This window comes from Ursus americanus, chromosome 14, assembly GCF_024610735.1.
Source record: "Ursus americanus isolate L20-20 chromosome 14, mUrsAme1.1.p, whole genome shotgun sequence".
Classification (NCBI taxonomy): Eukaryota; Metazoa; Chordata; class Mammalia; order Carnivora; family Ursidae; genus Ursus; species Ursus americanus.
The window spans coordinates 54,686,294-54,703,320 of NC_142140.1; the positions used below are offsets into that span (position 1 = coordinate 54,686,294).

The 17,027-nt window shown below is 52.0% G+C and overlaps 1 protein-coding gene across 2 annotated transcripts in view; it reads left to right on the plus strand.

Moving 5' to 3' along the window:
* Positions 1-15,554: 15,554 nt before the first annotated feature.
* The window catches only part of CERS4 (ceramide synthase 4), a 31,214-nt gene continuing 29,741 nt past the window's right edge, over positions 15,555-17,027 (plus strand). The window contains exon 1 of one of the 2 annotated variants that reach the window (XM_087867331.1): positions 15,555-15,690. The gene's annotated coding sequence lies outside the window, so the exon portion shown is untranslated. Of the gene's footprint in view, positions 15,691-16,067; positions 16,225-17,027 lie in introns of those variants that run through there. The other variant, XM_045774305.2, reaches the window with a different exon arrangement.

The following is a 17,027-nucleotide window of genomic DNA, read 5'->3' on the forward strand; positions in this document are numbered from 1 at the left end:
TTCCAGGCATGTGGCGGCAGTCAGCCTCCAAGATATCCCCCTGTGATCGAAGATCACTCCTGATATTCGAGTCCCTCCCATGTTAGATCGGAGGTGGGGTGACCTGTGTGATCAACGGGATTTTATAGAAGGCCGGTATGTGAGTTCCAAGGCCAGGTCATAAAAGTCATTGAAGTTTCTGTCTTGGTCATTTGCAGGGCTAGGCAAATTTTTCCTATAAAGGGCTAGATAGTAAATATTTTATGTGTCGTGAGCCGTGTAATCTTTGTCACAACGATTCGACCTGCTAATGCATTGCTCTTGCATTAGCCACAGGCAATGTGTAAACACATGGGTGTGCTAGGATGCCAACAGAGGGTTATAGGAACAGGCAATGGACCGGTTTTGACCCACAGGTGGTACTTTGATCACCCCTGGTCTTTCGGATTGCTTGATCTGTTCGAGTAGCGCTGTGGAAAGGCCCATGGGATGGGGGCTGAGACCTCCCCGCCAGCACCCAGCACCAACTTTGCCAGCCACGCAAGCGTGCCGCCCTCACAATGAATCTAGTCCAGAGAGATATACAACTGTAACGTCCTGAGAAACCGCTCCTAAACTCCCGATCGGCAGAAAATTGGGCAGGTGGTACACATTTGCTGCTCTTTTCAGCCACTACATTTTGGGGTCAGTAGTTATGCAACAATCGCCCAGAAATACAAGGTGGACTCAAGAATTAAATATCTAAAAGTCGAACTACACGCTTCGTGTCACTAGAAGAAAATAGAAGGCGGGGCGCCTGGGTGGCACAGTGGTTAAGCGTTTGCCTTTGGCTCAGGGCGTGATCCCAGAGTCCTGGGATGGAGCCCCACATCAGGCTTCTCCGCTGGGAGTCTGCTTCTTCCTCTCCCACTCCCCCTGCCTGTGTTCCCTCTCTTGCTAGCTGTCTCTATCTCTGTCGAATAAATAAATAAAATCTTTAAAAAAAAAGAAGAAGAAAATAGAAGGGAATAAGAGTAGATGGACTTCACAGCCCTGAGGTCTCGAAGCTCTAAGTTTAAGAGCAGTGGGAGAAATGGGGAAGGAAGGTACTGGGTTGTGTCTCTTTAAAACTTAAAGAGCTTTACATGAATCAATTCATATTAATATTCCAGCCAGGCGATGGGAAAGGCCATGAACAGAGAAATCACAAATAAAACGGGCACACCAGCCGTGCTGACACACGAGGAAATCACATCCAACCCCTGAATTCTCACAGCTACTCGTTGCTGGGGGACAATGAAACATCTTGTTGTCTATTTAAATAGTGATTTTTTTTTTTTAACAGAATCTCGCTTTGCCTTGGTGCTTTCAGCATAAATCGCAGGCTTCTGGAGAGCTTTTGGCAACATGTACCAAGAATCATAAAATGTTTGCCTCTTCCAAGCCAGTATTTCCACTTCTGAGAATTCCCTCTGCAGATATATGAGAAGTAGGCAAATATTTACCCATAACAATACTCGTGGTAGTATTATTTCAATACTCAGGTAGCACAAAGCCCAAGGCACACAGTTAAGTCAGCTAGAGTACGATCACATGACAGTGCACCCCTGAAACCAGCATAACACTGCATGGTAACCATACTGGAATTAAAATAAAAAGCTAATTATGTAAGAAATATAGGGGCACCTGGGGGACTCAGTCAGTTAAGCAACCAACACTCCATCAATCTCAGGGTGTGAGTTCAAGCCACGTGTTGGGCTCCATGCTGGGCATGGAGCCTACTTAAATAAATAAATAAAGGGGCGTCTGGGTGGCTTGGTCCGTTAAGCGTCCAACTCTTGGTTTCAGTTCAAGTCATGATCTCAGGGTCGTGAGATCGAGCCCCACATAGGGCTCTGCCCTGAGCACAGAGTCTGCTTGGGATTCTCTCCCTCCCTCTCCACACAACCCCGCAACCGCTCGCACACTCCCTCTCTAAAATAAATAAACATTTTTAAAATAAATAAATAAATAAATAAATAAATAAATAAATAAATAAATAAGAATAAAAGCAAAATTAAAAAATAACACGATGAAATGTATTATGTGGTCATCAGAAATATTTTGAACATTTTTAACAACATGGGAAGGTTTTTCTACCGATACAGAAAGTTTTTTCTTAACAATATGGAAAGTGTTTTCACATAACATTCTAAAAAAAAAGCTGCACATAGATGGGACCCAATATTTTGGTCTGGATGTTTCTGTGATTAAAAATCCTGTTGCTGGGGTGCCCGCCTGGCTCAGTGGGAAGAGCATGTGACTCTTGATCTCAAGGTCATGAGTTCGAGCCCCACGTTGGGTGCAGAGATCCTTTGAAAATAAAAAATCTCTACCAAAAAAAAAAAATTCTGTTGCCTGTGGAGCAACAGGACTCTCGTTCCCGGCTGAGGGGGGGTGCAAAAATGGTGCCGTCACTTCGGAGGACCGTTTGGCCGTTTGTTCTAAAACTAACCATACTCTAACCGTACAATTCAGCAAATGTGTTCTTTGGTATTTACCCAAAGGTGTTGAAAGCTGTGTCCGCCCAGAAACCTGCCCACGAATGTTAATAGCAGCCTTATTCACGATTGCCAGAACTTGCAAGCAATCAACATGTCCATCAGTCGGTGGTTGGGTAAATAAACCGTGGGACATCCAGACAATGGAATATTATTCGGCGCTAAAAAGAGAGGAGCCATCAAGCCACAGAGAGACACGGGGGAACCTTAAATGCGTACGACTACGCGAGAGGAGCCAGTCCGAAAGGGCCACACACTGTAGGATTCCAAGTCTGTGACGTTCTGGAAAAGGCAGAAGTACAGAGAGTAAAAACACCAGGGATGCCAGGGGCCTGGGGGGAGGGAGCGACGAACAGGCGAGCACAGAGGATTTTTAGGACAGGGAAACCATTCTGGGTGATATTAAAGTGCCAGGTACGTTCACCGTACATCTGTCCAAACTCACAGAATGTACACCAGCAAGAGTGAACCCCGGTGTCAACCGTGGACTTTGGGTGATAATGATGTGTGTGCCGGCTCATCGATGGTGAGAAAGGTGTCTTTCTGCCATGTTGATAGTCCAGGCATTTGGGGGCAGGAGGCGTATGGAAATTCCCTGTACTTTCCACTCAGGTTTGCCGTGAACCTAATAAATAAAGTCTATTAAAAAAAATAAAACATGGGGCGCCTGGGTGGCTCAGTCGTTAAGCGTCTGCCTTCGACCCTGGGTGTGATCCCGGAGTCCAGGGATCGAGCCCCACGTCAGGCTCCTCCGCTGGGAGCCTGCTTCTTCCTCTCCCACTCCCCCTGCTTGTGTTCCCTCTCTCGCTGGCTGTCTGTCTCTGTCAAATAAATAAATGAAATCTTTAATGAAAAATAAAATAAAATAAAATACTGTTGTCTTTATGCTGAATGAAAGAAGCCAGTCTTAAAAGGCTACAAACCGTGTGTTTCCATTTATACAACAGTCTTAGAAAAGGCCAAACTGCCGTGACCAGAACAGGTCAGTGGTTGTGGGGAGGGGCTGGGGGAGACTATAAAGGGGCGAGGTGAGGGATTTTGGGGGTGCTGGAACTGTTCTGTGTCCTGATTATTACACAATCTCTGCACCGGTTAAAATTCACAGAGCTCCATAACAAAGGCAAAAAGTAAATTTTCCTTTATGATAATTATCCCTTAAATTTTTTAATGTGAAAAAAGAAAACCCCATGTCAGATCTTCAGCCCTCCTCAGCTGGCCCACCAGACCCTTTCCTGGTTTGTGTTCCGAATCAAGAGTGGGTATGTCTGGGCCTACTGCAAGCTACTGCAACTCTTGATCTTGGGGTGCTGAGTTCAAGCCCCACATTGGGTGTAGAGATTACTTAAATAAATAAATAAACTTTAAAAAAAGAAAAGAAAAAGGCACAAGGCTGCCTGTCTTGCTCATGATTTCCAAGGTCTGCAGCTGACCCAGGGGCCCTTCCCTGTGGAGCCCCATGTTGTTCACAGAGCTGCAGGACAAAGCCGGGTGACTCTGCGGATCCACCAGCACCTCCCTCACCTGTGACTCCTCCTAGGATCCCACCTCAGCAATGGCCCCATCAGTCGACCCTGACACTTAGTCCCAGAGATTGGGGCATGATTCTCCACTCCTGCCTCTCCCTCTCCTCCACGGAGTCACCTAGACCTATTAACCTGACCTCCTGAATGTCTCCCAAATCTTCTTCCAAAATACTTGCTGTAAAAATATCTGGCCAAGGACTTGTATACTTGTATCCAGCATATGTAAAGAGCTCCTACAAATCAACAAGAAAAAGGCAGAAACCCCAAAGGAAAAACGGGCCCTTCACAAAAGGTCATCTCCAAATGGCCAATAAAATGGAACCGTTTACTGCAGAGGCAGCAGGAAAAGTGGACAGCGGATTTTGAAAAAAAAAAAAAATCTTCTGAGAGGTGCCAAGGAGCCAGATATAAGGACTTTCTTGCAGTGATGTGAAAAGTGAAAAATTAGAAGCCACTGGAATGTCCATCAGTGGAGGAGTAGAGAAATGAAAAGGAGGGTGGTCCTGTGATGGAATGTTATACAGGAGTGAGGAAGGAATGAATAGCTCCCACTCTCATCTCTACCTGGACATAAATGTATCTCAAAAATGTACTTGTGAGTGAACAAAAAAAAGTAGTTGTGCAATGATAATACAGTGTGATACGATTTCTATAAATCCTATAAAACACACACAATAGCTCTTTATGTCATTTATGGTTCTATCTCTTCCCAGGAAGGCAGATAGATTATGGAAGTGGCTTTCCCTGTGGGGAGTTCAGTGGTTTTGTTCTGGGTACTTGTGTCTTTCAAGTGTGTCTCCCTGCAGTGATCAGAGATATCAGGTTGCTGCAGATTGATGGCCAGTGGAATCTGTTGGCCAGAGTGGAGCGTGACCTGATGGCCAACGCAGCCAGGGGGCATCAGTGTCATGGAGGTGGCCAGAGGGACCAGAGGGACCAGAGGGACCAGAGGACTAGAATGAAGGTGGCCCTGAAGCCACCAAATGTCCAGCATATATAAAGAGCTCTTACAGACCAATAAGAGAAAGGCAGAGACTTCAAAGGGAAAATGGGCCCTTCACAAAAGGTGATCTCCAAATGGCTAATAGGTATAAATATGCTTGACATCATGAGTCATCAGGGAGATCCAAATTAAACCCCAAAAGCCATGACACGCCACACCTACCAGAATGGCTAACGTGAGAAAGACAATACCAACTCATGCTTCTACACCGTTTTGGAAAACTCTGGCAATATCCACAAAGCCGAGTAAGCACCTATGCTATCACTCCTACGAAAAAATGCAATGTAAATGCATCCTTGAGCTCATAACACCCCTGCTCATGATAACCCCAAACTGGAAACCAGCTAAATGCCCAACAAAAGGATAGGTCAATAAATTGTGGTAACTTCACAAAATGGAATACTATGCAACAGTGATTCTCCACGGGGGTGATTTTTACATTTGGCAGCGTCTGGGGACATGTCTGGTGGCCCAGCTTGGAGAGGCATGCCGTCATCATCTCGTGGGAGAAGTCATGAAGTAGAAGTGCTCAACATCCCGCCATGTGTGGCCCCACAAAGAATTACTCAGCCCCAGATGTCAATGGTGGTTGAGAACCTCTGCTATACAATGACAATGAACACAGACCGCAACCCGGAACAACGTGGGCAAATCCAGCCCCATGCTGGGCAGGAAGACAGCGCCCTGCCTGCTTCCATTTATAGGAAGTCCAAAGGGCAAAGTCATCGATGTGATCATATGCTATTCAAAGTCAAGGTAGGGGTCAGCCTGGGTGGGCGTGACCGGAAGGAGACACAGCAGGGCTTTGAGGGGCTGGTGATATTCTGTCCTAGGTCTGCGTCCTGGCTACATGAGTACCAACATTCGTGACGTGGGTGTGTTTTTCTGTGTGTGTGTTTTATTTAAATAAAAGGTTCTAAAAGTTAAAAATCCTCCTCTTATACCCTTCTGCCCCGTCCAACTCTGCACTGGGTGACTGCTCGGACCTCTCCCCTCTCCCCAGCCTGCCTCCAGACCACAGCTAGGGGATCTCTAGGGCACACACGTGAGACTGTGTCCCTCCCTGCTCTAAACCCTTCTGTGGCTCCCTGTGGTCCCCAAGGTTAGATGCAAGTCTTTAAGGACTTTCATGGCACTGGTCCTGCTTCTTTCACAGTCTTCCCTCTACCTACCCTCACGGCTCCTTGCACCATCAAATTAACCTTCAGCCCCAAACATGCTGCTTCAAACCTCGAGGCCTTGGCATCTGCTTTCCTCTTTGTCAGATTGCCTGGCTGGAATGACACACTCGCCCTCTGAGGTTCAGCTCCAATGCACACAGGGTTTTGCAAAATACAAGAGAAGGCTTTGCGTCATTCGTAAAAGCTTACTGGCTCCCCCCCGGGGTCCTTTCCTTGGGGAAAGTCCCCACACCTTCTGAGCCACCCGGGGGACTCCAGGACTGGGAAGAACTGAGAAACCCCAGGCCTCTGCTTGAAGGTTGTGCCCACCCCACCTCCCTTGGTGGAGGACAAGGCAGGGACCCCAAAGGTTCAGAGCATGAACACTGCCCCTCTTCTCTCCCAGCAGCCCCCACATCTCCAGCCCCCTGCCCCCAGCTCTGCCTGTCCTACCCTCTGTTTCCTCCCCCCTTCTCTCATTTCCAGAGCACTCAGTGCCACCCCCTCCCCCATAAGCCTGTAGCCATTTCAGAAGGGGAACTGGAGGGGGCGGGGAAAGTTGCAGGGAGGAGGAGTCAGGTCGACACGCTCCCAGCTCACACCCCCAGCCCTCTGAAGACCTTGGGCGATTCAGCCCAGCCTGTGTCCTGCTCCCCTTTGCCTCAGCCCCGTCCTCGCCAGAGCAGACACCCGGCCAGGACTGCTTCGCGCAGGGCGGCTGGCTTTGCACAGACACGTGACTCGCTGGGTTCCAGTGCTATGTGACCTTGGGCCGGTGCCCTAAGGTCTCTGTGCCTCAGTTTCCTCACCTGTGAAAGAAGATAAGGGTGCTCACCTCACAGGGCCATTGAAGGGTCAGATGAGTCATTTAAAATAACGTCTGGCACTGGAGCGCCCCAGACAGTGTTTTGCGGCTGTTGTTACTTTTATTAGGCAAGAAGCCGAGGACGTGCCCTGCATTTGGGAAATGGTCAATAAATGCTGTTTTTCCCTCCCACTCCTCCTCTCAGATCGTCTCCATGCTGTTCTTGCCCCAGGATGGGCTAGAGGCCAAGTTCCAGTAACGCTGTCCGTGGCCGCTATTGCGTGGGTGCAGACAGTGGCCCATTCCACCAGCCCGAGGGGAGAGGCAGGACAAGCCCCGGCTGGTGGCCCCCTTGCGGTTAGGCCTAGCCTCTCCCCAGAGCCCCTCCTCTTGCCCTCACCCACGGGGACTGTCACGGGGCCTCCTGCCATCCGACGCCTCCACCCAGAGCCGACGCCAGGGACCCCACACCGCCAGCTCAGACAGACACAGCCAGCCTCCAGCGCATGCCTCCCACAGACTTCAGGACTTCTCCCCTGCAACAATGGGGCACCGTTCCTCCAAGTCTGCTGTTGCCCGGTGCCCCCCACTCAGGGTCACCCACCTGGCTACCCAGCCAGAGAGGGACGTCACGCAGGGCTCAGTCCAGACCCACCCATAAGACCTCCCTCCCACCTCCCTCTCTTTCCACCCCCACCACCTATCCCACCAGCCACCAGACAGCCTCAGCTGGGAAACCAGCTTCTTTTCTCCCTAATCCCTCCACGCACTTCCCACGCCACAGGCCCTGTGACCTTTCAGACTGCGAATCGGAGCACGACACTCTCCTATAAAAACCCAATTGTGGCTCATGAAGGGTGAGCCCTGGGCCCCCAGGCTTGAATGGACAATCTCTCTCATGCTGCCCCCTCTTAGGTCACACTGGACTTTTGTTTCAAGGACCCCTCCCACTTCCCAGCCCCCTGCATCCCTGCCTACCTGCCCCCTCAGCTGAGGGACGTTCTGTCCTTGGGAAGATCACCCCGACCTCCTACCCACGTCCTAAACATCTTGTGCCCACCCAACCTCCCCCACCACACACCCAGCACACTGACCTGGAATTCTTCATCAGCTTTGGCTCACTGGTCCCAGAGAAAAGCCCCTCCAATTAACACTGGCACCAAAAGGCCAAAGCAAGAAACAAAAGGGTTGATTGGAAGGAACCGTGTCTTTCGAAAACAGAGTACAAATTATGACAAGGAATTCATTCTACTTTATAGTAAACAAGATGTGAGCTGCAATTGAAACTACTGGCTAATTCTTGAAACAAAAAAAGAAATTAATTCATTGGGGGTTTTTCGGAAAGACATCCCCCCCACACCACCAAATTGTATTTCATAATTCACGTTTAATATTTCAACAGGATTCTGGAGTCATTGGGGGAGAAAATAGACACACACACACACACACACACACACACACACACACAGAAAACAAAACATAACAAAAAAATGCTTGGAGGGTGTTGTAGGTTGAATTGTGTCCTCCACAAAGATATGTTGAAGTCCTAACTCCCAGTACCTGGGAACGTGACCTTTATTTGGAAATGGGATCTTTGCAGATGCAATCAAATTAAGGTGAGGTCATCCTGGAGTAGAGTGGGGCCCTAATCCAGTGACCTCATAAGAGAAGTTTGGACACGGAGACACACAGAGAAGGAAGATGGTCATGTGCAGGGACTGGAATGACAGGTCTACAAGCCAAGCAATGCCAAGGGTTTCAGGCAACCATGAGAGCTGGAAGAGGCAGGAAAGATTCTAATCTTTCCTGCAGCCATCAGAGGGAGGTTGGTCCTGTGGACACCTTGATTTTGGACATTGAACTTTCAGAACTATGAGAGAATAAATCTCTGTTTTTCAAGCTGCCCAGTTTGGGGTACTTTGGTATGGCGGCCCCAGGAAACCAGACACGGTTCTGCATCTGACCCATTTGATGTTTGAGTCACTTTCCCTGGAGCAGCCTGTCATGCCTCAACCAGTGGGCACTTTCTCTGTGTTTAATTATTCCTCAGAGTGACCACCAATTCCTCCTCTGTCAATAATTTACGTTCGTTTCAGTCCCTGCCTACAGCTACTTTCTCCCACCATATGAAATCCCACCAGGTTGCCAGATTGGTCATATCATTTTGCAGTAGACTTGCATTGTGTTAACATCGTTTTGGGGGAACGTTTACAAACATCCCACAACCAGAGAACAACTTAACCCCTCCAAAAAAAATCGTGTTCCGTGGGTGCAGCTCGGTGCTGATACAACCCTGGAGATGGAAGTGGGGTCTGATTTCCTAAATCATCAATTTAGTAGTAAGCGGTTTTCATGTTGTGGCTACTCTAGCTTCCCTCCACACCCTACGACTACCTTCCTTGAAGATGTGACAGCCCTAGCGAGCTCCCAGATTGCACATCTAAAGGCTGGAGGATGCAATGAATGCTGTTAGGACAACAGGGAGAATAAAAGTTGGATCCCTACCTCACACCTTACAGCCATATAAATTCCTGATGGATCAAAGTTTTACACGTAAGAAATAAAATAATAAAAGTACAAGGGAAAAAACACGTGGGGATCTTTTAAAAATAGTAATTTAAGAATAGGTAAGGTCTTGCTAAGAAAAATAACTAAACAAAAAAGCTGCAAAAGAAAAAGGTGAGTCCAGCTTCCTAAAAATCCAAATAGACGCACGGGGAGAAAACATTATAAACAAGGTAAAAATACAACTAACTGGGGGGTGGGGAGAATATTGCAGCTTGTATCAGAGAATACAAAGTAATTTCCTTAATATTAGAAAGAGCATTGAGGTGCCTGGCTGGCTCAGTCAGGGGAGTGTGCAACTCCTGATCTCAGGATCGTGCGTTCAAGCCCCACATCAGGTGTTGAGATTACTTAAATTAAAAAAAAAATTTTTTTTTAAAGCTTCTAGGTGTATTTTCTCATAATTTTTTTAAAGACGGAGAAGATGCCCAGCCCCACCCAAAACAATTAAAATGCAAACTCCATTATTTTTAATCTCTCAGATTAGCAAATTTCATAGAGCTGCTATTGCGGAGAGGGGGAAACTTGAGGCAAAATTCTACCCGTGCACACCCTCTGACTGGCAATTCTACTTCTGGGGATGTATGGGGTCTACTCACACTGGCTTGACGTCCCCTCTGCACCAGGGGGTTCATTACACTGTTCCTCAAATTAGGCGACTGGTTCCCTTAAAAAGAGCAAGGTGGTGGGGCACCTGGCTGGCTCACTCAGAGCATGTGACTCTTGCTCTCGGGGTCATGAGTTCAAGCCCCACGTTGGGCATAGAGCTTACCTAAAAAAAAAAAAAAAGGGGTGGTGATAGCTTCCCAACTCCGGGACTATCTTAAAAACCCTTGACTTGAAGAACGCTGTAAATTGGGGAATTGAATGGCATATGAGTGTATCTCTAAAGTCACTACCAAAATAAATAAATAAATAAATAAATAAATAAATAAATAAATAAATAAATAAATAAATAAAATACACCCCCTTTCAAAGAAAGAGAGAGAGCTCTTCATCTATTGGTATCAAAGAACTCCCAGGAATATTAATAAAAAACAAGGTTCAGTTTTCTCCAAAAGTTAAACCTAGAATTACCATACGAGCCAGCAATTCCTCCTGTGGGTATCCCTGGAAAGCAAGCATTCCAAGAGATATTTGTACACCCATGTTCCCAGCAGCATGATCTACAATGGCCGTCAGGTGAAAGCAACCCACGTGTGCATCAAGAGATGAATGGATACAGAAGGTGTGGTCCATCCATACAGTGGAATATTCCTCAGTCGTTAAAAAGAATAAAATTCGGATATATGGATGGATCTTGAAAACGTTAAGTGAGCTAAGCCAGACACAAAAGGACAAATACCGACTGATTCTACTTATATAAGATTCCTCGAGTGGGTGGATTCACAGAGTAGATGGTGGGAGCCAGGGGCTGAAATGGGGATGGGGAGTCCGCGTTTCATGGGGACAGAGGTCCAGTCTGAGAAGATGGGAAAGTTCTGGAGACGGATGGTGGGGATGGTATGTGAATCTTCTTAATGCCACTGAGCTGTGCACTTAACAATGGTTACAATAGGGGGCGCCTGGCTGGCTCCATTGGAAGAGCATGTGACTCTTGATCTCAGGGTTGTGGGTTCGAGCCCCACACGGGGTGTAGAGATCACTTAAAAAAAATAAAATCTTTAAAAAAAATTAAAAATGTAAAAAAAGGAAAGAAAAGAAAAAGAAGGTGTACATTTACACACAAAAACTAATTTCAGGAAGCTGAGACGATTTATTGAGCTTCTAGGGGCAGAGCTGGGGGCCCGGGAGACAGACAGGGTAGGAGAACTGCGGACCCTCAGGCCGTGTTTGAATATTATGTATTAACTGTTCCAAAAGGAAAACATTTCAATGCAAATCAGAGATTGTCATCTCCTATTTTAAAAAGCTTTATAAAATAGGACTCGGGGTGCCTGAGGGGCTCAGTGGGTTAAGCATCTGTCTTCAGCTCAAGTCATGATCTCAGGCTCCTGGGATCGAGCCCTGAGGGTGGGTGGGCTCCAGCCCTGAGGGTGGGTGGGCTCCCTGCTCAGTGGGAAGCCTGCTTCTCCCTCTCCCTCTGCTCCTCCCCACCGCTCTTGCTCTCTCTTGTGCATTTGCTCTCTCAAATAAATAAATAAAATCACAAAATAAAATAAAATAAAAATAGGACTCAATTTCCTCCCAATCAAATCTAGGAGAGGGGATAGTGTCTTGAATTGGCAGGTGTTGACATGGGGGCTCCTGGTCTTGCTATGTCACCAAGGGCAAGTCACATCACCTCCCACTAGGATGACCAACCACCACAGTTTGCTCAGGACCGTCCTGATGCTAGCACTGGAAGCCCCGTGTCCCAGGCACATTGGATGGCTGGTCACAGTACCTCCAGGCCCAGGACGTTTGATCTGCTGGATTGTACAGACCTTGCGGGCATGCAGGCGGGGATTAGGAGAAAGGAGAGCTTCCTGGATGCCCTGTGGAGTGTGGGGGGATGGTGGGGAAGGCAGGAATCAATGACCCGGGACATCCTACGACCAAGAAGGTAGGGATGGAAACACAGCAGGTGTGGGGGCCCTTTCCCATCACCCCCAGGGCGCCAAGCCACCCTGGGGATAGGGGATTATGGACATCAAGAGTGAGGGGTGTGAGTCTGCCAGGGCTGAAGGAAGGTGAGGACCCTCTGTGTCCCCACCCGGGTGCCTCCAACCCAGCAAAGGGAAAGAAAGTGGGGGGCCCACAGAAGATGAGAGGTCAGGAGGAGCTGAGTTCAAGGCTGCCTCCTCTCTGGCTGTGTGGCCTTGGGTGGCTAACTGCACCACTCTGGGCTTGTGTCCTCATCTGTGAAATGGGAATTTTAAATGCACTTGCTTCACAGACAGGGTCGGATATGTTCACCTCCATAAAGCTCCCGGTGTGGGTGCCTGGCACCAACCGGGTCATGCCGTTCCCCGCCCGGCTGCTGGGAACCTCAGGCTGGCGGGCGGGCATCATCAAATGGGTTAGCCCATCGCCACTGGGGAGCTGGGAGGGGCCTTGGGGGAGGCAGCGGCAGGACTGGAAGGAGACAGCGCCACTCCAGGGAGAAAAGTTCAGCCTCCTCATCCCACCCCCCTGCATCCCACCCTCCACCCCTGCAGGCAGCTGGAGAAGTTGAGGCTGCGTGTGTCCATGCTCAGACGCTTGCACACAGACACCCCAGAAACACAGACACACACACACACATACAAAGAAACACAGAGACCCAGATGGACCTGCAGACACATGGACAAGGAGACATACAGACTCACAGACATACCCAGCAGGCCCTCTTCTGAGCCTTTCTTGGACAAACTTCATTCCTCACCTTGCCTCTCTCTATTCTCTCCGCCCCTCAGGAACATCTGTGCAACACTCACTCTGTACCTGGCCCTGTTTCTGGTGTTAGGGTCACTGGAGGATCAAAACGGAACCCCCCAGCCTTGAGGGGTGAACATTTTCCAGGGGGAGGCTGTCAGGCACAGGATATAAAAACCAAGAGGGTGGAGGGCTGAGGAGAGAGAGCTGGGGAGGGGGACGGGAGGGGGATGGCGGGATGGGTTGTGCAGGGTGAACCTTTCACTAAAGACCCAAGGGATGGAGGGAGGGGGCCACATGGACTCGCAGGAATAGCTGTTCCAGGCAGAAGGAACAGCCAGTGCAAAGTCTTCTCCACGCCCCATCCCACCTGTCCCAACCCTCCCCAGGCCTGGCTCAGGCCATTTGGATGGAACAGCATGGAGACAGAGTTCCCTCCAGGTACCTGCCCCCCAGATGGCCTGGTTATCTTCCGTTCCACAGATGAGGACACCACGGGGCTCAGAGAGGCTGTGTCACACAGCCGAGGTCACACAGCACAAACATGGGCCCAGGTCTCTTGGAATCTCCCCCCCTCCCCCATTGAGGACAGAAGTCTTGATTGGCAAAGGCTGGGCCAGTGAGGACAGTCAGCCACAGGCCTGGGGCAACAGGCCTGGCATGAGCTGGGCAATGCAAGGCATGGAGAGACAGTGACAGGCAGACATCTGGGATTTCAGTCCTTACCCTGCTGGAACAAGGGAGCAGCAGCTCTGGAGACCACCAGAGGGGGCCAGAGGTCCAGAGGGGTGGGTGATGGGGGGCATGCTGCAGGGGTTGTGGGTCTGACCTGGATGGGGCCCCACGCCGCTGGTTTGGAAACAGAGACCAGATGCGTGCGTTGGCGGAGGGGCTCCTGAGATGCAAGCAGGTGTCTGGGTGGGAGGATGGGGGTCTGTGTGAGTTTCCTCTTCTGCAGTAACGAATGATGACACATTTGGTGGCTTAAAACAACACACGCTTATCTGATAGTTCTGGAGCTCAGAAGTCCAAAGGGGTCTCTGCGCTAAAATCAAGGTGTGAGCAGGGCTACATTCCTCTGGAAGCTCTTGGGGAGAATGTGCTTCTGGCTTCTAGAGGCAACTGCTTTGCTTGGCTCGTGGCCCCTTCTCCAACTTCTGAATCAACAGTAGAGCATCTACCACTTGGATCAAAGCTGATGCCTCCCCAGTCCTATCCCCCTGTCCCCAGCTCCCCCTCTCTCCCTCAGGTCCCAGCTTTGGGCCTCCCTAGGGTCCCTGCTGCCCCTCCCCAGACACTCCACACTGGGCTTGCCATCTCACCACTCCCACCAACCAGGTCCTGGCCTCCCCTGATGCCCAGAGCCCTGGCCATTTAAACTCTAAATCCCTTTGGAGTCCCTCTTTTCACTCCTGCCTGCACCCCCTCCTTCAGGGCCCAGAAGCACCCCCTGCAGAGTCTAATTTTAAGTCTGACTGTGCCTTTCTTGGGGAGAGCCCCGGAGGGCCTTTGGTGGCTGGCCCCACCCAGCTGTCCTCTCTTCTTCACTCACCTCTGGAACCTAACTCAGCTTAATGCCCCCATCCATTCGCCTCTCAAGTTCAGAGGTCACCTCCTCCAGGAAGCCTATCCTGAATACTCCATGATCACACATGGGGCAGGGCAGGAGAAGGAGGGCATAAGGTAGCCAAGAATCAGCCCAATGAAAGAAAGTTCAGCTGCATCTCTTCCTGCCAGCTGACCCCTTCCTCCAGCCACCACACCTCCCACCCCAAATCTCTCTCTGCCTCTGGCCCACCCGCATCCTCTTTCAGGGGCCTCCCCCTCCTCTTCTCCAGGGAGCTGCTGCTTCTCCCCTGGGGCCTGGACTCCCCCGTTCCAGAATGTCTCCTGTTACTATTAACACACATGGCTGCCATGCTCTGAGCACCCACAGGTGCAGGGCAGTGTCACCGTGGCTCCTAGCCGCCGTGGCTCCTAGCCGCTACACCTGAGAAAGCGGCTTTATGGTCCTTCCTCTCCCCGATGCACAAAGGAGCTCTTGCGGGTAGAGGTGTGGGGCGCTCTGCAGAGGGCCCTGAGGTCTGAGGGAGAAGGATGCACACATTTGAAAAGGGAAAAGCAGTCTGGTGGAGGAAACAGCAGGTGCAAAGATCCAAAGCTGGGTTGGGAGGCACAGGTTGTCCATCCCATGTGTGGAAATCAAATCTCAACGATGTGAAGCAACTTGCTTAGGGCCCCACAGCCAAGAAGGCAGGGCCTTCCCCCACCTCCTCCTGGATCTGCTTCAAGGAGAGGCTTATTGTCCAAAGGTGAAGCCACTTTTCCAGATGACGAGAGGGTTGGCTAAACGCTCTGGAACCCCCTTCCCTTCAGCTGGGAGCAGCTGGACCATGAGCCCCCCAGGTGCGACACAGGTGCTCACAGACGACCTCTGCCTCATCCAGGATTGTCTTCCATTCAAGGTTTGCCCAGGCTCCCCATTCCGGCGCGCTGCTGATCCTGGGTCACATTCGCTTCCACCTGGCAAGAGAGGGCCTGGAGCTGCGCCACCACCCACGCCGGCCTATCTCCGCAGCTCTGCCTCCTGACCCCTGCACTCCACCAGCCTCTGCCTGGCTGACCTCCACTACTCCCAACCTCCCAGCTGGACAGTTGGCTCCTGCGTGCGCTTTGGCCTCACCAACCACGAACTGGGGCGGCTTGGTCTGCGAGCTGGGGTAAGTCCCCAGGTTTGGGGAACCCGAGGTGGCCTCTGAGGCCTGACACAGAGTCCGAGCCTCTCCAGCAACGCCCCGCGGTGAGTTCCAACGGATCAGGGCGCCCGCGGTGTGTTGAGCCGGGCCAGAAGAGGGGACCCGGGAGGGGATGGGGCGGACGTGCCGCGAACAGAACAGAACCATGGGCCAGATTGAGCGCGGCCGTGCTGGGTTCAAAGGCGAGAGGTAAGGCGCAGGCAAAAGACCGGCGACTGGATCTCGCCCCAGCGCGCCTCCGGGCGGGCCTGGGGGGCGGGCCGGGGGTGGGTCGGGGGCGGGTCCGGGGGCGGGTCTGGGCCCGGCCGGCGGCGCGGGGCGGGGGTCCAGGAAGCGGTCGCGTTCGCGGAGAGGGCCGAGCCCCGCCAGGACCCCGCGCCCCGCCAGGACGCCGCGCCCCGCCCCTCCAGGCCCCGCCCCGCGCCCCGCCCCGGTCCCCCCGCCCCAGCCTACCGCGGGGCCCCACGGCAGAGGCCGCGCTGGGAGCAGAGTCCGGCGGCCGCTTGCGGGCTGCGCGTGCTCCCTCCTCTCCGCGTCTGCCGCCCGCCCCCGCTGCGCCCCGCCGCCTGCGCCCCCAGGTAAGCGAGCGCCCCGCGCCCCGAACGCCGCCGGTAACGCCACGGTCGCGGCGAGCCCCGGCCCCGCCTCCGCGGCCATGGCGGCCCCGGCCCCCATCACCCCGCCAGGGGCGGCCTCTCGGGGCTTCCCATCCGGTCCCAGGCCCCGGCCGCCGCCCCGAGAGAGTCCCGCTCCCCCCGAGGCTCGGCGCGCAGCGAACGCCGGGGACGCGGCTGCGAAACGGGCAGGAGGGAGCGGGGGCGAGCCTGGCACGGCGACGCGGGAGAATCAGGGTGTGTGAACGCGAGGAGCGCGACGCGAGTGTGGGTCAGACACCAAGGAAACCATACGGAGTGCCTGCTGGGCGCCACCGACATGCCCGCGCGGGGGATGCAGCCGGGGCCCTGACCTCGCAGGCCGGCTGCGTAGACGGCCGCAACCGTGTAAACAGGCTCGGATCACTCCGGCCCGCGCTAAGTGCGGGGAGGACACCAGCTCGGGAGATGGAGTAAGGGTCAGGGAGCGATTCTCGGAGAAGGTGTCATCCGGGCCTGAGTGGACTAGCCAGCGGGGGCTTTTGAGGCCCAGGAAGCAGCGAGATTTTGAGGCAGGGCCCAGCCTGGTGCGTTTGCAGGGAGAAAAGAGGCCAGCGTGGCTGGAGCGCCGTGAGGGAGGCTTGGAGGTGGGGAGAGGTTGGCCCGCGCCTCGAAGATGGCGGGGAGTGAGTGGATTCCGTTCCCGAGTCTGTCGGGCCCACGGGAGGCTTAGAGCAAAGTGAGTAACCCGGTCCTGTCGCATCTTAGGAAGTCCCCTGCTGTGGGCA